The sequence below is a fragment of the Aotus nancymaae genome, unplaced genomic scaffold, assembly GCF_030222135.1.
Source record: "Aotus nancymaae isolate 86718 unplaced genomic scaffold, 86718_ANA_hifiasm-v0.15.2.pri h1tg000057l, whole genome shotgun sequence".
Taxonomy (NCBI): domain Eukaryota; kingdom Metazoa; phylum Chordata; class Mammalia; order Primates; family Aotidae; genus Aotus; species Aotus nancymaae.
Genome location: NW_026988471.1, coordinates 32,443,311 through 32,457,095, shown reverse-complemented (window position 1 = coordinate 32,457,095; position 13,785 = coordinate 32,443,311). Strand labels below are relative to the sequence as shown.

Below are 13,785 nucleotides of genomic sequence, written 5' to 3'. Positions count from 1 at the left end.
TCTCTGACACGGGATAAATACTAATACACTGCCTTCCTCAACAGAACAAAAAAAATTCATTTCAAAAATGTTTTAAGAGCATAAATCACCATGAGAAAAAAGGAAATCCTAAAATTGCGAAATGTTCCCAACTAAATTTGTAAAGTGGTTATTTGAAATGTAGAATATATTTTTCTATTAAACAATATTATAAATGGATTAATAACAGATTTACATATGAGAAACAGCCTGCCAAAATGCTAAAAGAGAACTTTGGGCGTTCTTAAGAATTTTAGAGCTTGATAGACTGGCTCATTAGCATGCCAGATTAGCTTTCGGAAATGGCGCAACTCCTAGAAAGTAGGGTTTTTGATGGGTATTTTGGACTCATTAGTGGAACTAGAGCGACAGAGAATGAGAAAGAAAGATAGAGGGAGAAGCAGCTAACTTTCACAAAGTAAAGGTTAAAGAGTTAGAGGAAAATGGGGCCTGATGGCTCACACCTATAATCCCAGCACTTTGGGAGACAAAGGTGGGTGGATCACCTGAGGTCAGGAGCTCGAGAACAGCCTGACCAACATGGTAAAACCCCATCTCTACTAAAAATACAAAAAAAAATAGCTGACTGTGGTGGCGTATGCTGATAATCCCAGCTACTTGGGAGGCTGAGGCAAGAGAATCCCTTAAACCCAAGAGGTGGAGGTTGCAGTAAGCAGTGAGCCAAGATGGTGCCACTGCCCTCCAGCCTGGGTCACAAGAGAACAGAGTGAGACTCTGTCTCAAAAAAAAAAAAAAAAAGAGTTAGAGGAGACCAAGGAATGAGAACAAGGATGTTGTTGGTAGGTTATAAAAGGAGGAATTAATCAATTGTAATTTACTAAGGTGTGAGCAAATTAAGACAAATGAAGGGAAGTCCAGAGTGAACTAAGTTCCCTTGACCTGCCATATGAAGGTATCTGCACCCCCCACACCTAGAAACAGCACCTTGCCTTTCTTCTCTCTTCACCAGCTTCTTGATGTAACTGCCTAGAGTTCATGCATCTTACCACGTCTCCTTCCTCTAGCTTGTAATTCCCCTTGTATTTCCTCTACGTAAGTTAGTAAACGTGAGGTGTCTTCTGGCCAAAACCAAACACTAACAAACAAACAACATTTAGCAACCCTCTACCTGCCATCTCTCTCATCCCTCACAGCCAAACAGAATTTGCTGGTTCTATTTGGTCCTCTCTTCAGACCACCAAAATCAAGCTCTATCTAACTCCCCCTCCACTTCTTGCCCCCATACTCCATTCAAACTACTCTGGCAAAAGTCATTACACCCGCTAAGCTCCTTCCTTCTCTTCTTCTGCTAAGGCTCAGCCATATTGTAGTACTTCTTGACCACACCCTCCCTTAAATTCTCGTTTTGGCTGGTTTTCCTGGCAACACCTCTTCCCTGGTTTTTCTTCTATGCCCCTAATCATATCTTCTCAGTCTCATCCACAGACTCCTCTCCTACTGCTGGCCCTCTAAACTGCCAATGGTTATCACATCTCCACACTGAACTCATCCACAGAAGTGGCTTCAACTACCACCTCTACATTGATGACTCCAAACCAAACAGCAGAGACCAGCGACACGAAACTGCCGAGAAAGGGAGTAGGATTTGGAGACAGGCGGACTCGGGATTGCATCCTAGCTCTTTTACTTGCCAGCAGGTGACTTTGGGCAAGTTCTACTTAACTTTTGGGTAAAAGTTTTCGTATCTCACCCTCATCCATTGCTAGTGGGAATGTAAAATGGTACAGTCACTTTGGAAATGAGCTAGGCAGCTCCTCAAAAACTTACAGTGACCATATGACCTAGCAAATTCATTCCTAGGTACATAACCAAGAGAATTGAAAAACGTTCATAGCAGTATTATTCATAATTTTCACAAAGTGAAAACAACACAAGTATCTATCAATTGATAAATGGATAAACACAATGAAGTATCTCCATACAATGGAATATTATTTAACAATAAAAAAGAGCAAGGTACTGATACATGCTGCAGTATAGATGAACCTTGAAAACGCCATGGTAAGTGAAAGAAGCCAAACACAGAAAGTCCATACTGTACAACTTCATTTATAGAAAAACATCCAGAATAGGCAAATCTACAGCAACAGAAAGTAGATTAGTGGTTGCCAGGCACTGAGGGAAGGCAGGTATGGGGAATGACTGCAGTGGGTTCACCGTTTTCTTTTTTTGAGTGATAAAATTGCTCTGGAATTTGATAGTGTTAGTTGTTGAACTTTGTGAATACACTAAATACAATTGAACTATGCACTTTATTTATTTATTTTTTTGAGACAGAGTCTTGCTCGGTCACCAGGCTGGAGTGCAGTGGTGTGATTTAGGCTCACTACAACCTCCACCTCCCGGGTTCAAGCAATTCTCCTGCCTCAGCCTCCCAAGTAGTTGGGATTACAGGTACACACCACTACACCCAGCTAATTTTTGTTTTTTTAGTAGAGACAAGTTTTTGCCATGTTGCCAGGCTGTTCTTGAACTCCTGACCTCAGGTGATCCACCCACCTTGGCCTCCCAAAGTGCTAGGATTACAAGTATGAGCCACCGTGCCCAGCCTGAACTGTGCACTTTAAAGGGGTAGGTTCTAATGGTACATGAACCACGTCTCAATGAAATAGTTTTAATTAAAGAATATGTAGGAATGTAAAATGGTACAGTCACTTTGGAAATGAGTTAGGCAGAATATAAAAGACATAGAGAATATGTCCTTCTCACTTTTTTAACCTGCTGTATCTCCTGTATTTTCTTCCTTGGTCTATGGCTCAACCTGCCTCTGAGTATTCCATGCCAGAAACTTGGGACTCACCCTAGATTTCCTAGCACCCTCTTTTGCCATCCCTCACGCCCAAGTCCGATCACCTACCTCCCAGTTGTTTCTTCTCTTTGCCCACTGCCCTTCATCTCCACCGCCTCTCCTGGGTTCAAGCTGTTGTCCCCTTTCCTCTGCCCCACTGCAGTGGCTCATTTCTCAGACTTCTAGATTGATTCTCAGTTCCTGTTTCTCTCTCCTCTCCCCTGGGGCCAAACCAATCTTTCCAAATTAACAGATTGATCGCAGAACTTCTCTCTCCAAAATTCTTCCACAGTTCCCCATTGTCTTGCATAAATAGAAAGCCCTTTCCGTGGCTTAGATAGCCTGCCCCTCGCATTCCCTCACTCCTCTGTCCTCTTTACTCCTGCGTGTGTGATACGCTGTAAAAGGGAACTCTGGTTTCACAGACCCCATGCTTTGCACACATTGTTTATTTTTTTTGAATGTCTCACCTTTCTCAATACTTCTGCTTGGCAATCCCCTACTCACTTTTCCAGAATTTTCCTCCTCTCTCCTCACCCTTCCAGGTGGATTTTGGCACTCAGCATACTGACTTCCTTTAGCTTTGTAAAATGTATGTTACTGAATGGTTCTGTTGGTCTCTCCACTGGTTTAAGAACAAAACCGTATTTTTTCAGCCCCTAGCCCAGAAGTATGCCCGATATCTTTTGTGTGTGGTTTTTTTTTTGAGATGGAATCTCGATTTGTTGCCCAGGCTACAGTGCAGTGGTGTGATCCTGGCTCGCTGCAAACTCTGCCTCCTGGGTTCAAACGATTCTCCTGCCTCAAACTCTGGAGTAGTGCACACCACCACTCCTGGCTAATTTTTTGTATTTTTAGTAGAGGTGGGGTTTCATCGTGTTAGCCAGGATGGTCTCAATCTCCTGACCACATCTGGCCTGCCTGATATCTTTATATGACTACCATTCTCTGCCATCATATTCTTCTGACATGGTCTCTAAACTTCAAATTGGTTTCTTCTTTAATTTTCTTCTCTAATCTTATCCTCTCTTTTTTTTTTTTTTTGGATTTGATATCTTAATGCAGCTGTAATTCTCTGAGTATAGCTCAAGACATAGGTGGTTTGATTCAAATCAGTTGATCAGTTGACCCTTACAAGTGATTTGGGTCAAATCATTTATGTAAATATTTCAGATTTTTTTAAATGCCAAGATTTCGCTACTTAATTAACATTGTGCATTGAAGTATGCAAAAAACCCACCCCAAAACTGAGGGGTGGGTTTGTTTGTTTGTTTATTTATTTTGAGACAGTGTCTCACTCCATTGCCCAGGCCGGAGTGCAGTGGCATGATCTCAGCTCACTGCACCCTCCACCTCCCAGGTTCAAGCAATTCTCCCACACCTTCCAGAATAGTTGGGACCGCACATGTGCACCACCACACCCAGCCTATTTTTGTATTTTTGGTAAAGATGGGGTTTCATCATGTTGCCCAGACTAGTCTCGAACTCTTGAGCTCAGGCGATCCACCCATCTAGGCCTCCGAAAGCGCTGAGATTGAGCCACTACGTCTGGCCAAAAACTAGGGTTTTAATTTAAATCCTCACTCTATGTAGAGTGAGGATTAGGTGTCTGGACAAGGCCAGGGAGATAGGTGGCTTGCCTTAGGGAGGGACTCACTGTCCAGGATGGGACTAGGACCAGGGATGGGATGAATCTTAGCAGAGGAACAGAGGTCAGAAATGGGAGGGGGCTAGGGATGAGTCTAACCTTATTCTTGTCTTGATGTTTCTCTTTTGATTATGGAATAATTTTATTCCTTTTATATTAACAGGCCCATAATAGAATTTCAAGATATGCTTCCCAATTTTTAGTATTATAGATTATTCAAGAGGATAAAATTACAGTGAATACTTCTCCGGTCACTTTCTCGTCTGCTGAATAAACACTTATTTCTGTGCCAGACACTATGATTAACATCGTGGCAGAGGTACAAGTACATGTCAGGCACAGATTGTGATCTCGGAGGCTTGAGGATCTAGAGAGGGGGGCACACATGGACAGAAGTTACGACACGGGGCATCATGAAAGAGTTGAGAGGTCAAAGCAAGGTGACTCATAGAACCGAGCTATGTCTAGCCGCACAAGCAGGGATGCATTGGTCAGAGAGAAGAGAAGAAGGAGAACACTTCACACAGAGAAAATGGCACTGAAGAAGGCAGGGAGGCGTAGAAAAGCTGGAATGCTCACAGGATGGTGAGGTCTTAAAGTTGGGACTGAAGTATGTATTTGTTCATTCTTTCACTCAAAAACATTTTGAAGGGGAGAGAGGGACTATCATGTTCTGTACGTCATAACTAAAGATCCTGTGAAAGCCATGTAACATAAACCAACGTAGTACTTTCTTGTGGGCCTTACACATTTTACTCATTCTTTTTTGTTTTTCTCAAAATTTTTTTTTTTTTAATGAATGAGAGGTTCTTATGTTGCCCAGGTTGGCCTTGAACGCATAGCCTCGCCTCCTCAAGCGCCAGGACAACTGGCCTGAGCCACCGCGGCTCCTATTTTACTCATTCTTTAATGAATTCTTTTCTGAGTACAGTGGTTAAGAGCCTGGACTCTAGAGCCAGACCACTGCGATCAAATTCAACTCTTAAACTTTCTAACTGTGTGGTTTGGGGCAAGTTAATTTACTGTGTGTCTGTATCTTTATACATATGATAGAATAATAATAATGTCTATGTTGTAGGGTTGTTATGAGAACTAAATGAGTTAATTACAGGGAAAGGGCTTATTGACTGGCACATGTTACATCTTCAATGAGTGTTAGCTGCTGTTACTATTTTCTTGGTAAGGGACCAAAAAGTGCCCTCTACCTAGGGATGCAATGATTTCTATTTCTGTCACTCCTCTTAAATTCATAAGTCACATATATTTTACCTACATATACCCATTTTGCAAAGAAAGGAAGGAAAGAGAAGGCGAGAGGAGAGAAGGGTTGTAGAAAGGAAGGGGGAAAAGGCAGTGTAGGCTAGAGATTTATGTCATGAAATTAGAACTAGTTTAAATCCCATTTCTACTATGACTTAGTCCATACTTTTGTAAGTGAAAATTCTATAATATGCTTCTTACTCTCTATTATTCATTATTTTGGTAGGTTAAAAACTATTTCTGGGCATACCACCCAAACCATTCAAAAATATCTTTATCGATCAATTACAACCTAATTTTTAAGAAGTATTTATTAAGCACACGCAAGAAGTACTCAAGGGAATACAAAGACACGTATCTCCCCACAAAGAGGTTAAAGAACAGGAGATTTCAGTAGATACATTTAGAAATGTCAGTAATATCTCAAGTGTACCAATGGATCTTGAATGGAATCCAAGTCTGGACATTGCATTTATTCTTCTGTGGAATGAAAATAAACACATATCAGGTTATTAATGTCCCTAAAACCATTTTGAGGAGTGGATATTATACAAAAACATGTCCACTAAAAGTTTTGCTAACAGATCTACTAGTCATAATAAGGATACCAAAGAGTTGAAATAGTAAGTGAAACCAAGCTGGGGCTACAGTGAAAGAGAGAACCTCATCAGCTTCTGTGGTCATTTATGGGATTTCACAAGTCTGCTGGCTCACAGTTTTAGACCCTTGTCAATCTTTATCTCACCACAATATCTCATTTCTAGTGGCTTCTTCTCAAACATTGTTTCTAATTTCTAGTTCATGAAACAGAGCATGTATATATTTATTTAATTTTCTTAGCACCCTTTAACTATTAATCAAGCAAAACTTGAAAGTATTCACCAAGCATTTAGGTAAAAAGATACTTCCATACTACTAAATGCAACACAAATTATTTTATTATTAAAACAGAAAAAATAGAAATTAAAATTTATAAATCTCAGGTTAACTTATTACTATATACTTGAATTGGGAGAAAAAGACAAAAAGCTACCATTAAAAAAAATCAATGAGTAGGAAGAAAATGCTGAAATATCTAAAGCTGTATCTACACTTCAAATGTCAAGAAACACTCAAGACCCAAAACGTATTGCTTTTATGCATCTAAAGCAATGTGATGGGAGTACAGGTTTGTTTTTCATTTGTTTTGTTTTGTTTTTGAGACAGGGTCTGACTCTCTCACCCAGGCTGGAGTGAAGTGGTACAGTCTTGGCTCACTGCAACATCTGCCTCCTGAAGTGATTCTCCCATCTCAGTCTCCTGAGTAGCTGGGACTACACGCGTGTGCCACCACACATTGCTAATTTTTGTATTTCTTGGGGTTTCACTATGTTGGCCAGGCTGTTCTCGAACTCCTGACCTCAAGTGATCCACCCACCCCTCGGCCTCCCAAAGTACTCAGATTACAGGTGTGAGCCACTGTGCCCGGCCCAAACATTTATTTTTTGACAACTAGAAAATTCTGTATGTCATCTACATATATCCAAATCCCCATATCTTTGTTATAACAAAGGCCCTATCTGAATCATTCTAATGAAGTCTTTATTAAGGGCCATATTCATAGCAAGATGATACAGATGCCATAAGCCTGACATCAGCAATAGCTCACGTCAATGTCCTTGTGGATCCTAAAATAAAATCATGCATTCTATATTAACCCAAGAACTCTGGCTGTGATGCTATAGGAATGAAATGCAAGAGCACAATTCCTATTCACACACTATAAATATTGTTCTCAAATGCCTTTCTTTTTAAATGTTTTTCTCTTTATCTGATAAAGCCTGTTTAAAGACTTACAAATAATGAATCAAGAGTCTTTGTCTTTTCTACAAATCGAAGACGGTGCAAGCTAATAAGTTCTACTTCACTCAGCATCTACAGCTTATAAACAGATTTAGCTCCTAGATGCATTTTTTTTTTTAGGTCCACACAGGATTAGCTCTAACAAAGTTTCAAAAATTTTGAATTAATTGTGAAAATTTATAAATCTGAACTTTTACTTTAAAAATTCAGTTTTCTAGATTCTTGTGGAAAAATCAGTTCTGCTGATTTTAGGGCTGCATTCCCATGAAGCGACATTTGGATGGAGCTGAGCAGCAACTGACTGACTCTCAGTTCCCCAAAGCCTCTACTACCTTCTGCTGTCTCCCCAAATTGAGACCAAGTGACATTACCATTTACCATCCCACTATGTGCCTTTTCTCTTTTAGTAGGTTTAAGAGGAAAGTGACTATCACTTGTTCCAAACAGAGAAAGAATTGTTTTTTTTTTAAAGGACGAGGTCTCATTATGTTTTCCAGACTGGTCCCAAACTCCTGGGCTCAAGCAATCCTTCTGCCTCGGCCTCCCAGAGTGCTGCGATTATGAACATAAGGCACCAGGCCTTGTCCAGAATTTTTATTCTTTCTAATTCATTTCACTCATTACATCATTATAATATCTTCCTGGTCCTGTAAACAAGGGGTTCCCAAGCCCTGGGCCATGGCTTGGTCCATGGCCTGTTAGGAACCAGGTTGCGCGGCAGAAGGTGCATGTGGGTGAGGGAACATTACTGCCTGAGCTCTCCCTTCTGTCAGATGACCTGCAGCATTAGACTCTCATAGGACCACAAACCCTATTGTGAACTACGCATATGAGGGATGTAGGTTGTATGCTCCTTATGAAAATCTAATTACTGCCTGAGGATCTGAGGTGCAACAGTTTCACCCCAAAACCATCTCCCCAATCCCCACCCCCTGCCCTGTCCGTGGAAAAATAGTCTTCCACGAAACCTGTCCCTTGTTCCAGAAAGGTTAGGGATTGCAAGGCCCTACCTCAGACTCATTGGGCTACCTACTAACCCCACAGATGCAAAAGCTAAGGAGGACCTTTCAATGTGCAGATCCTCGGAATGTTACTGTTGTGGACTGGACCAAGGGAGAATGACAAGACAGTCACTTTGCTTACTTATATACGTTTACTCAAAACATAATTTCAGATTGCAAGACAAATTTCACCTCTTGCCTGAGTAAGAAAGTACATTTGGAGATCTCTACAGCATTTGTCAAGCTTGGTTAGTCTAACACATTATTATTTATTTCCACTTATAATATCATTTAAATGTCTAGATCGCCTCCAAGTTTTAGAGTTTCCTCAGATTTCTGGTTTATTCTTTATATTAATAAAAAAAATTCTCATAATCAACAAAATAGGTAGCCATTAATGATTTCTGAAGAGCATGGGACTGGGTGCCAATGCCCCCTCAATACCTTACTTTGTAAAGATTTAGAGAAACTAGAATGTACACTGGGCTACCTGAAAAACAAAATGTACCTATGCATGTGTAGAGGCATTTTCAGATTCCACACACTGTAGCGAGTATATAGTTTCACTCTCTCCCACTTCCTCTCTAGGTTGTTTTGGATTTGTTGATTACAACTAGTCACAGCTTGCTTTTCCATGTCAGACTCAAGTAAATCATAGATATTTATCACTGTAGACCCTTCAGGATAATCTCCTTTAGGATCATTTCTAGCCCTTAGAATGGGTCACTTATATAATTAGTGACTATATGAGTTGAACTGGTATTCTACTTTTGTTGTTGTTTATTACTCTAAAAAGAAAAACCAGAAGCCAGGGAAGGGTTATGAACTGGTCAGTGTGGCTGTGAGCCTTGGTCTCTAAGCACCTGATTTCATCAGCTTGGTCATTCATGTCTTCTGACAGTGTTTTTAGTCTACTCAGAGAAAACTATAGCTCCAGGAGAGAAAGATGTTGTACTAGTAGGTGACACATTTCCACTTTTCAATGGGATGTTTTACTTAGTTGCCGGTTTAACTACCTCATTCTATAAAGGAGAGCCCCAAGGCCAAAATGATAAGGTGGTTTGCCTAAGTGCAAATGGTGAGTTAGTGGAAGAAAGGAAAATATTTCATCATAGTGAGCTTCTATAGAATCCAGACTCATACCAGGGTCTCTGGAACATAAAAAGTATATGAGGCAGTAGGCTGATTTTGAACTAATGCACTTGCTTTAAAAATATCTAGGTTTTCTGACATGAAGTCACCCTTTGGCCATTTTGATTTGGAGAAATGAAGCAGCTATATGCTATCATCAGTCATGGAATTTCTGCTCACTGGTCTGATTTCAAGGGAATCTATTTTTTTTTTTTTAATTTTGTAAAGATTATTCCAATCTGGTCATCTCTCCTTGTCAACACATTTTTTTTCAGCAGTCTGGTCTAAAATGATAGCAGGGATTTCAATAAAAAGCTATAATCCCTGGCTGTTGGGTGCTGCACATCTGAACCAGGTCTGGATGTCTGTGAGATGGGTGAAGGTGAGTTGATGGAAGTGAGGTTGAGAAGGCGGAATCTGGGAACTCTAAATGGGTCTTGGCACAAACCATTGGTTCCCTGGCTCGAACACTTGGACTGACACTGTTCATTTACTCATGTCACGTTGAATCCCAGATTTTGCTGGTGACTTTTAGCCACTCAAACCTTGGCTTCTGTTTTTAACTCTTCCAGAAAAGACTTTCAAGCACTCCTCTGTCCAGTCCAAATTCACTCTGACAGCACCACTAAGGACTCTGCCCCTGCTCTCCCAGGTATCAGACTAGCTAGCCTGCATACCGCAGCTCCTATTGTCCTTATTCCCAAATTCTACCCAATCAGACAATGGCGGCTTTCTCAAAAGGGGAAAGGATGGGGTAAGTGGATTTGTATGGAAAATATACTTCCCACATTGCCAGTTGTTTGTTTAGGGCTCAGGTGGCTCCAGTCTTAACTGTGGGGAGATACTTCTCTACTTTACAAAATGGGATGATTGTGTCTAGGAGGATACATGCCTCTTATTAAACGCTTGAAAGAAAATTCAAAGAGGCCCCTTGCTTCTGGTAGACAGCCTGCGCAGTGAAATGAACTCCTAAAGAAGAGGCACACACTCAGCATGACAGCACATCATCCTTCTGGGTGACCTTCATACTTCACTCTGTCTCTGAGGACTCATGAAGTCCGGGCAGAGCGAGCCAGGTGTGGTACAATTGGCTGACCTGCTTCGGTGCTCCAAGGCTCCCATACACCTCCCCAGAACATTTGTTCACTAGAACTTTCCCTCCTCATCCTGGTCCCTCCATGGAACAGTCAGCACGAGCACAGCTACCTTACGGGCCAGAGCAGCTTCCAGGGTAAGAGGCCTGTCTTAGCCCAAGCTGCTATAACAAAACACCATAGACTGGATGGCTTAAACAACAGAAATTGATTTCTCACAGCTCTGGAGGCTAAGTCCCTGGTGAGGACGCTCTTTCTGGCTTGCAGATGGCCACCTTCTTCCTGTGGTGATTTGCCTAAGTGCAAACGGTGAGTTACACCACCTTCTTCTTTCTTCTACCTTCTCTCTCACACATGGAAGAGAGAGAGAAGTCTGGTATCCCTTCCTCTTATAAGGACACCAGCCCTATCAGATATCAGAGCCCCACTCTTTGACCTTGTTTAACCGTAATTACCTCCTTACAGGCTCTATTTCCAAACACAGTCACATTAGGGGGTTAAAGCTTCAACATATGAATGTTGAGGGTACAACATTCTGTCCACAGCTAGGCCATCAACCAAGGATTGGAGATATATATAACCCTGAAATCATATGCAGAATTTCCTGTATTTGCGCCTATGGGCTTCTTTCTAGGGTAAAGGCCCATAGCTTTCCTTGGGGGCTTGAAGGGGGTCTGTAATAAAAGTTTCATGACCTCTACTCAAACACACAAAGGCCAATTGCCCCAGAGGATTTCTGAAGAAGACAAAGGGAAATCGATCTGAGATTCTACCACTCAATGTCATTTTTTATGACCTTAAAGTAAATGGACTTGCCCAATGCAAAAGGGGAGAAAAAAAGTCACTTCACTTCCTGATTCTCACCATCAGCTGTTTGGAGTCACAAAAATTTAAGATACTCAAATTTTAATCTCCTTCCAAGATTCCATGAGCAACCTCAGACTGAGCATTCAACTCTGAAAACAGAAGGCTTTCTCTTTTGCAGAAGTACCTATGACCCTGTCGAAGTCTAGATCTGCTACTCCTTACTCCTGCCCTTGAAGCTGCTTCCTACTCCACTTTGTTCACCTGTTAGCCTTCAGCACTTTGGCCAGATGCCAGAAAGTCTGTTGCGCTCTAGCCTGGGCCTCAGCCAGGGGCTACTGTGCTGTGCTGTCCACCAGCCTCACCCGGCACCTCTCAGTGCAGATGGCTGCGAGGCTGTGAAGACAATTATATAATTCTAGCCACATCACAGAAACACTATCCAATGGTAGCTTTTCAAATAAGACTTATAACAATGAGGACTGATATTTTGTTGGCTCACAAACCACAAGAGTTCAGGCACAAGTGCAATGCAGTCCTCAGACTAAGGAAATTGCTAATACATGCAATCTCTACACCATCTTGTGTACGATTTTGTATGTAGTAAATGTCTTTCTCCACAGAATATTACAAAACTACTATCTGTGTCTTTTAAAATGATTTGGCAAATAATAGCATTATTTCTATGTTAAATAAATCAGAATAAAAAAAGATTATGTATTAATACATTTCCAATTGATTACTCAATCTATCCATCAACCAATAAGCAGTTATTAAATAGTATCTTGTTTCTTTTTTTATTTCTGGATAATGCTTAAGTGTTTTTTTATTTTTTTGAGACAGAGTCTCGCTCTATCACCCAGGCTTGAGTGCAGTAAAGCGATCTCAGCTCACTGCAACCTCTGCCTCCCAGGTTCAAATGATTCTCCTGTCTCAGCCTCCCAAATAGCTGGGAATATAGGCATGCACCACCATGCCCATCGAATTTTTGTATTTTTACTAGAGACAAGGTTTCCCCACGTTGGCCAGGCTGGTCTCAAACTCCTGGCCTCAAGCAATCCACCCACCTCGGCCTCCCAAAGTGCTGGGATTACAGGCATGAATCATCGTGCCTGGCCTAAGTGTTATCTTTTAATCTAATAAAAGTGTAACTCTGACAGCAAAAGCAACTAACTCTTATCTTGTCACAGAAAAAAAATGTGTCTGTTTTAGGCCCAGTATCCAAATAGTTCTTTACTGACTCAACAAATATGTCTCTACTTTCCAGACATTATGCCAGGGTCTGGGTATCCGGGAGTGAACTAAACAGGCCAGGTGAGAAACTCCTACATGTAGATCTCGAGTTGCAGTTATGTATACAAATTGGAGCTCCAAGGAAACATCTGGGATTTTATCACCAGGTGAGCAATGGTTCAGATCACTCAGGAAGAAAGTATATAGAGGCAGAACAAGAGGACCCACTTCTAAGCCATGGGCTTTCCTACATCTAGAGGTCAGAGAGAGGAGGAAGAGGAGCAAAGCATCTGGAGGAGCTACTGTCAGAGAGAAAGAAGGAAAACTTAAAAGCATGCTGTGCCATGAGGCCAGGAATAGAATGGAGGCTGAGGCCATCAATCACGTTGAATGCTACTGAGAAGTTAAATAAGAAAAGAAAGGGAAACTATCTGCTTTATAAAAATTTAACACAAGGAGGTCACTGGTGACCTTGACAAAGGTAGTTTCATGGAACCGTGGGCAGACGCTAGGTTGGTGTGAGCGCAAGAGTAAATGAGCGGTAAAGGAACAAAGATAACGTGTGTAGAATACGAGCTTAACAAGTTCATTTAGAATTGCAGTGAAGAGAAATTGGCAGAGCTTGTGGCAAGCAAAGGATATTTTTTAAGGTGAGAGTTACTGAAGCACACATAGGCACTGATGAGGATAATCTAGTAGGGGAAGCTGAAAACTCAGAAGGAAGAGAAGATAACCAAAGGGAAGCAGATGGGTTCCAGTTGTAACATGAAAGAAGGAAGAAGAAGAACGTGGTTACGAATATGGATAATAGTTATAATTAGTAAGGGGAACATGAAAAAGAATCAACATATATCAGAGATATACAGTCATCAGATTGGCAGCAAGAGTATATCAAATCAGCCTGCTCTGATGCCCTCAGTTCTCTTTCCTGAGTTTTTGAAGATG

General features: G+C 41.2%; 1 protein-coding gene across 4 annotated transcripts in view; it reads right to left on the bottom strand.

Moving 5' to 3' along the window:
* Window positions 1-13,785, bottom strand: part of RASGRP3 (RAS guanyl releasing protein 3) — a 128,956-nt gene that overhangs the window by 56,548 nt on the left and 58,623 nt on the right. The window contains exon 1 of one of the 4 annotated variants that reach the window (XM_064363992.1): window positions 2,897-4,777. The exons of the other annotated variants lie outside the window; for them this stretch is intronic. The gene's annotated coding sequence lies outside the window, so the exon portion shown is untranslated. Of the gene's footprint in view, window positions 1-2,896; window positions 4,778-13,785 lie in introns of those variants that run through there. 4 annotated transcript variants of the gene reach the window in all.